The sequence below is a fragment of the Zingiber officinale genome, chromosome 2A, assembly GCF_018446385.1.
Source record: "Zingiber officinale cultivar Zhangliang chromosome 2A, Zo_v1.1, whole genome shotgun sequence".
In the NCBI taxonomy this organism is placed as follows: Eukaryota; Viridiplantae; Streptophyta; class Magnoliopsida; order Zingiberales; family Zingiberaceae; genus Zingiber; species Zingiber officinale.
The window spans coordinates 136318410-136325457 of NC_055988.1; the positions used below are offsets into that span (position 1 = coordinate 136318410).

A 7048-nucleotide genomic window follows, 5' to 3' on the forward strand; every position below is an offset into this window, starting at 1 on the left:
TTACGCTCTGGAACTACACCTCCCGATCGAGAGGAAGCCCAGATACTAAGAAGAAGGGTCAATCGGCTCACCCTCATAGGGGACCAGCTCTACAAGAAGGCCTTCTCCCGACCGTTGTTAAAGTGCATCAGCTCAGAGGATGCGGAATATATATTGAAGGAAGTGCATCAGGGATCTTGCGGAGGACATTCGGGTGGCCGCTCACTGGCAAGGAAGATCCTGCTAGCGGGGTACTTCTTGCCAACCCTTCAGGAAGATGCCGCCCGGACCGTCGCCCACTGCCTTTCCTGCCAGAAACACCACTACTTCTCCCATCGGCCAACGGAGGAGATGAAGGCGTCTACGGTATCCTGCCCGTTCGACCAGTGGGGTATGGATATTGTAAGGTCTTTTCCCATGGCGACCGGACATCGGAAGTTCTTATTGGTAGCGGTAGACTATTTCTCAAAATGGGTTGAGGCTGAGCCGCTAGCAAGAATAACCGAGCAGATGGTCAAGAAGTTCATCTGGCAGCACATAATATGTCGGTTTGACATTCCCCGATGGCTCGTGTCCGACAATGGGCGGCAGTTCACCAGTCAAGAGCTCCAAGCATGGTGCGAAGGGTACGGCATCCAACAGCACTTCACTTCGGTAGTATATCCCCAAAGCAATGGGCAGACCGAGGTCACCAATTGGGAGATCCTTCAGATTCTTCGCGTTCGGCTCAACCATATAGGGGGAAGATGGGTGGATGAATTACCGGGCGTGCTATGGGCTATCCACACGACCCCAAAGGAGGGAACGGGCGTTATTCCGTTTCACTTGGTATATGGAGGAGAGGCGGTCGCCCCAGTCGAAGTCAGTGTAGAGTTCGAGCGGATATTGGGCTACGACAAGGACAACACCGAACGGAGACAGCTGGAGCTGGATTTGATTGAAAAGGAGCGAGCTAAAGCAGTCGCTCGGCTAATGGCATACCGGCAAAAGATGAAGCAGAATTATAGCAAGCGAGTAATCCCCAGAGCGTTTCAGGTTGGCGACCTGGTATGGAAGAAGGTAAAGTCGGTCGGCGATTTGAGTAAGCTGGAGGCCCCATGGGTCGGCCCCTTTAAGGTCATTGAAAAGCTCCGATCGGGCGCCTACTATCTCAAAGATCAAGACAGACGACGGTTGGAATGACCATGGAGCGTGAACCATCTCTAGTCGTACCGAGCTGGGTGAAAGGTGCGCCAATGTAATCATTTAAGCATGTTTTCGTTCTCCTGTACCCTTTAGCTGCAGGAATGACATCATAAAATACAAGGGTATACCGATTTCTACCGAACGGTCATCTCCATCAAACCGTCGAGCGGCGACGTAAAATCCCAGAGTCGGACCGGCGACTATAAACCCCCCGACCCGAAGACCGTCGAGTGGCAATGTTAAATCCCAGAGTCGGACCGGCGACTATAAACCCCCCGGGCCGAAAATCGTCGAGTGGTGATGTTAAATCCCAGAGTCGGACTGGCGACTATAAACCCCCCGGCCCGAAGACCATCGAGCGGCGACGTTAAATCCCAGAGTCGGACCGGCGACTATAAACCCCCGACCCGAAGACAGTCGAGCGGCGACGTTAAATCCCATAGTCAGGCCGGCGACTATAAACCCCCCGGCCCGAAGACCGTCGAGCGGCGACGTTAAATCCCAGAGTCGGACCGGCGACTATAAACCCCCCGGCCCGAAGATCGTCGAGCGGCGACGTTAAATCCCAGAGTCGGACCGGCGACTATAAACCCCCCGGTCAAAAGACCGCCGAATGCCGCTCGGAAAGAATGCGTTCGGAGAAGTAAATAAGAACAGAATTGAAAGGATGTATTGACTCAATGCACGACTAGTATATAGACAAAAGCAGGATAAAAGTCAGATAAGTACGGATAATATTAACTCGCTGAACGGCGAGTATACAAATGAAACTTTAAAATTTAAAGACACTCCTCACTCCAAAACATCAAAGATGGGCTCAGGGATGGTTTCTAGCAGTCCGGCCAGGTCTCTGGGGGGGATAGACACCGTCTCCGGAAGATGACCCTTAGCCTTCAGATAAGCAGTTGTAGCCTGGATGGCTTCCTCAAAGGCTAGGACTAGCCAATCACTGAACTTCTCGCCGAACTCGTCCGAGCGGAAATAGTTCTGCCTCATCACCGTGAAACGGCCTGATTCGTCGTCTTGATACTCCTTGAAGGCAGCTCGGGCAGCTTCAAGGGCATCCTAGAGATCCTTCTTGTCTCCTTGAAATTTAGCTTCATCAGCCGAGCGACTTTCTTGCTCGGTGGACAGCAAACCGATCAGTTCTTGGATGCGTTGCTCCAGCGTTCGAGCCTGCATATTCTTTGCCTCTAAATAAGAAACGACCCTATTTTTCCTGTTAGTCGCCAGCTTGATCTCCTGATCGTGGGACTTAACTTGGGCTTCAAGCCCAGCTACCCTGGTTTCTAGGCCAGAAGACTTGTGCTGCTTGGCCGCCAGCAGTTTCTCTATTTGGTTCTGTAATGACCACCCTTCTTACTACTACTACTACTCTCTAAGAGTGACCGTTACTTATCTACTAACTCTACTTAACCGGTTTATTAAAAATCTCTAGGAAAACCCTACCGAAAAATTTCGACAGAGTCTCCCCTGTACCGGTGACCATTTTCCATAATACAAGCATAATATACTCAGCCACAGGCGGCTGGAAATATATTTCAATCAACCACGCAGTTTAATAAGAGATGAAAACTAACCACAACCACGCAGTTTAATAATTCAAATCATGCAGGTAATGAAAAACCGAAAACATAACTTCTTACTACATCCTTTTCTTATCAACTTAATAAGAAATCAAACTAATCACATTCTTAAACTAAATGAATTCCTTGGCTAAGTCCCTAGGACCTCCATAGTCCACACATCACACACTCCTCTTGCATCTCCTTGTCGCCTTCCTTCACTGTATCTTTTCTTTCCCTTTATCTGCAGTAGGAGGAAATGCAGTCTAAAAGCATAAAGCTTAGTGAGCGCTATCTACTCACAAAAACTCGATATGCATGTATATAAATAAAAACATGCTAAAACTGAATGCTAACATATAAAACTACTCATGCTCATATATAGCAAAGGAATCATGCTAACTGAAATACTAAACATGTATAGCTAATCATGCTTATAAGAATAAAACTATAACAGCATGCTGAAAGCAAATAAAGCTAAACATGTTAAATAATATAATAGCAAGAAACAAATAAAACTACTACTGAATGCTTCAAACAACAAGAAACTAAACTTTCTAATTCTAAACATATTTGAAGCTTGTTTCAAAAACTTATACTTTAATACTTCAAAATAATAATAAACTTCTTTTGGGCCCGGCATTGTACCAATTTGCGCGCATCCTTAGTAAGAGTCGAGGTAGCTAATCCCGAAACTACTAAGGTACTTCTAGGCGATCTTGTGCCTAGGGGTGATCTAGGAGCCCACCCAATGGACCTTGTGTCCGGTACATGCCATTAAAAGTAAAATACTTTCTTTTTAACTATAACTTCCTTATACTTGTTATTCTTCAATTCTCTTATAATAAAATGTCTTGGCATTTCTTTGAGCACTTGATATGCTACTGATCCCAATTCTTAAAATTAGGGATCCTATTAAGACCTTGGTCTCTCTTTCTTATAACTTCTTATAAATCTCTAAAGGATTATTAAAACTCTTATTCTTCCCACCTACAGGTAGATCCTAGAGTTTTTATAGAGCAACAGGTTTCTTTAAGCATGTATCAACAGAATCAAACAAAAGAAAACAAATCAAACTTCTTTAAAACATGCTACAATTAACATAAATCAAAGGAAAGCAAACTGAGCTCTCTAAGCATGCTACAACAGATATGAATCAAGAAAAACTGAATTTGATTTCTTTAAGCCTACTCTAAAATAAAACTGCCCATGCTAAACTGATCATGCTTAATTATTAGCAAATGAAAAATTGCTCATGCTTATAGAATAACAAAGAAACTAAGTTTGCAATGGTATTAAATAGACTTGATCACGCTTAATATATATCAAGAAAGCTCACACTAAGTACTTGGATTAAGGGCTGTTCGTGCCCAACTAATAACAAGTGAAAGCTAGAAAATCTGCTTATGCATATCTAATAGCAAATGGAAGCTACTGTGTTCAGCTAATAGAAACCGAAACTAAGGTTGTTCATGTTATTCAAGAAAACCAAGAAACTAACACTACACTAAGAAGGAATTTAAATCTGTGTCAAAGAATTAATAACACAAAGTCTAGCAACATGATAAGGATTAATAACACTAAGTCTAGCAGCATGTTAAGAATTTATAACACTAAGTCTAGCAGCATGTTAAGGATTAGTAACACCACCGAACCTGCACAGCAAGCTCCAACTCAAGCTAAAACCTGCTGGGATAGGGTCATATGGAAGGGTGTACTTTGCAATTCTAGACAATGAAAAGCATGTTGCTGTGAAAAACTTGATGCTTCTGAAGATGGCTCAAATGATATCCAGATTAAAGCATGAAAATTTTGTTGAGATTCTAGGATACTGTGTGGAAGGAAATATGTGTCCGTAGGCCTATGAGTTTGCAACTATAGGCTCTTTACATGATGTTTTGCATGGTATGGCTATAGCATTTATCTGCTATTTCGTGTACAGCAACAGAACAACTTATAACATAACCCAATTTCATCTAACATCCAATCTTAATTTATGAATGACTAACTAACCAATTCCTACAACAATTCAACAGGAGAGCAAAACCTCTTCATAGATTAGATCAATGTTAACTATAAGGCTGTAGAATCTAACACGCAACTTATACATTCATCTAACAACTCGGCTAGGCATTTTTGCAAACAGAGAACGATCAGAGAGCTCGCAAAGAAACCTTTAGGAGAATCAAAAATCCACCGAGCATAAACCCAATTCAAAACCAAAACCAAGTCGCGAAACGACTCCTACTGCAGGTGAGAAGCAACTCACCTTAGGCTTTCCTTGACTTACAACCGACGGCAGCTTCTAGGGTTTGCGGAGAGATGAAGATCCCGGCTCTTCTTTGTGCTCCGCGCGCTCTGCTTGCCAAGAGAAACTCGGACTTGTGAAGAATCCGCGGAGAAGGGAGCTCGCCGGCCGTCGGAAAACCAACCCTAGCCACCGCTGCGTTTCCGCCCAAGAGCAGAAATCTCCGCGCACCGTCGCGAGAAGGAGAAGAATTTTGAGAGAAAATGTTTTGTTTTCCGGAAATCCAAACCCTAATTCCCTTTCTTATAACTAGAGTTTTTTTATTATTAACTGTACCTTAAATATAATACATTCTTTCCTTAATTAACAAAAACTCGTCGGCACAGCTGGTTAACTGGCTTTTAACCGAAACAAGGGGTCTCGGCTTCAATCCCTCAGCCGCGCATTTTTTTTCCAATTTATTCCCTAATCATTAACTATGCTATAAATTTAATTTTCACCATATAAGGTTTAGAAAATCGTGTAGCTCAGTTGGTTGGGTCGGTTTTGCTTCGGTCAGTCCGACCCGAGGTCGTGGGTTCGAATCTCACCTTCAACGTTTTTTTAAACTTCTTTCTTTTTGTAACCCTACTAAACGACCTCCAAAAATTACGTAAAAATTCCTAAAAATCTCTAGAATATTTTAAAAGTATTTCCAAATATTTTTATGGACTTTTAGAACTTGAAATAGGGAAAATTGGGTCATTACAATTCCCCATGCCTTATAAAAAGTTCGTCCTCAAACTTAGAACAATTCTGGATACTTCAGTCTCATACTGTCCTCACGCTCCCAAGTAATTTCCTCGTGCTTCTGGTTCTGCTAGTCGACCTTCACTAGTGGTACTTCTTTATTTCTTAGTCTCTTGACTGCTCTGTTCACTATCTGTGTAGGTCTGCTCTCATAACTAAGATCCTCTTGGATCTGCACTGACTGAGGCTGAATCACTTGGCTCGGGTCATGGAGACACTTCTTTAGCATGGAGACATGAAATACATTGTGTATTGCTGACATGTCTTGTGGTAAGTCCAGCCTGTAAGCTACTTTCCCAATCCTCTCTATGATCAGGTAAGGTCCTACATAACGAGGACTTAATTTGCCCTTCTTGCCAAATCTCATCACTCCCTTCATAGGAGCAACCTTGAGAAAGATTGAATCCCCTACTTGGAATTCAAGTGGCCTACTCTTCTGTCTACTCTGGGCAGTCTCAATTCTCTGTCTGATCTTCTGAATAGCCTGAGTAGTCTCATCTATCAACTCTGTCTGAATGCACAGTTTCACTTCCATCTCTCTTCTTTCACCTGCCTCTTGCCAGCAAATGGGTGATCCGTTGGCGGAAGAACTCTTAGTAAAACTCTATCTCAAAGTCAACCCAGCTCATCTGGTTGACTGCTCTCTTACTCTTAACTTGCTCCCACTACATATAAGCATCTCCAGATAGGCAAAAAGAGGCACACTTACCCTTCTCGACTTCTGGTCAGTCAAGAAGCTCCATTGTGCTCTCAAGTGTCTTGAACCAAGCCTGGGCACCCCAGGGCTCAGTCGTGCCTGAGAATCTCTCTGGTTTCAGCTTCAGCCACTAGATGAGGTATGCTTCTTGTCTTCTAGGTGTTGTGGCGACTTCTAGGGCAACTGATAGAACTTCAGTCACCACTAGAGTCTCCACATTAATGGTTGGGGGAGTGGGAGGAGCTGGCTTCTGATTGGTCATTAGATTGGCAATCACTTGCTGCTGCTCGCTACTTGTCTCTGAAGTTGAGTAACAACTTCAGAGAGAATACGCCCAGGGGTTCTGGGCTCTTCGTTCTCCTGATCTTGGTTCTCAGTATAAACGGTACGGGGATGTCCTCTTCTTGACATCCAATTATGCAGAGGAAAAGGCCAAATAGCTTCTCTAACCCTTTCTAATCATATATATATATATATGAATAAAGAAAAGAGAAACAAAATCTTCTATCTTACTTAAGCACTTAAAAACAAATACTCTATACTGCAGTTAATAATAAGGAAAGCAGAATAAAGAAATAATTTTAA

At 43.3% G+C, this 7048-nt stretch overlaps 1 long non-coding RNA gene across 1 annotated transcript; it reads right to left on the reverse strand.

Moving 5' to 3' along the window:
• Positions 1-2957: 2957 nt before the first annotated feature.
• LOC122040066 lies at positions 2958-5263 on the reverse strand. Its single transcript, XR_006128494.1, has 2 exons — positions 4999-5263; positions 2958-2995 (listed from the first exon to the last, which is right to left on the reverse strand). It is a non-coding gene; the product is annotated as an uncharacterized LOC122040066 (long non-coding RNA).
• Positions 5264-7048: the final 1785 nt, after the last annotated feature.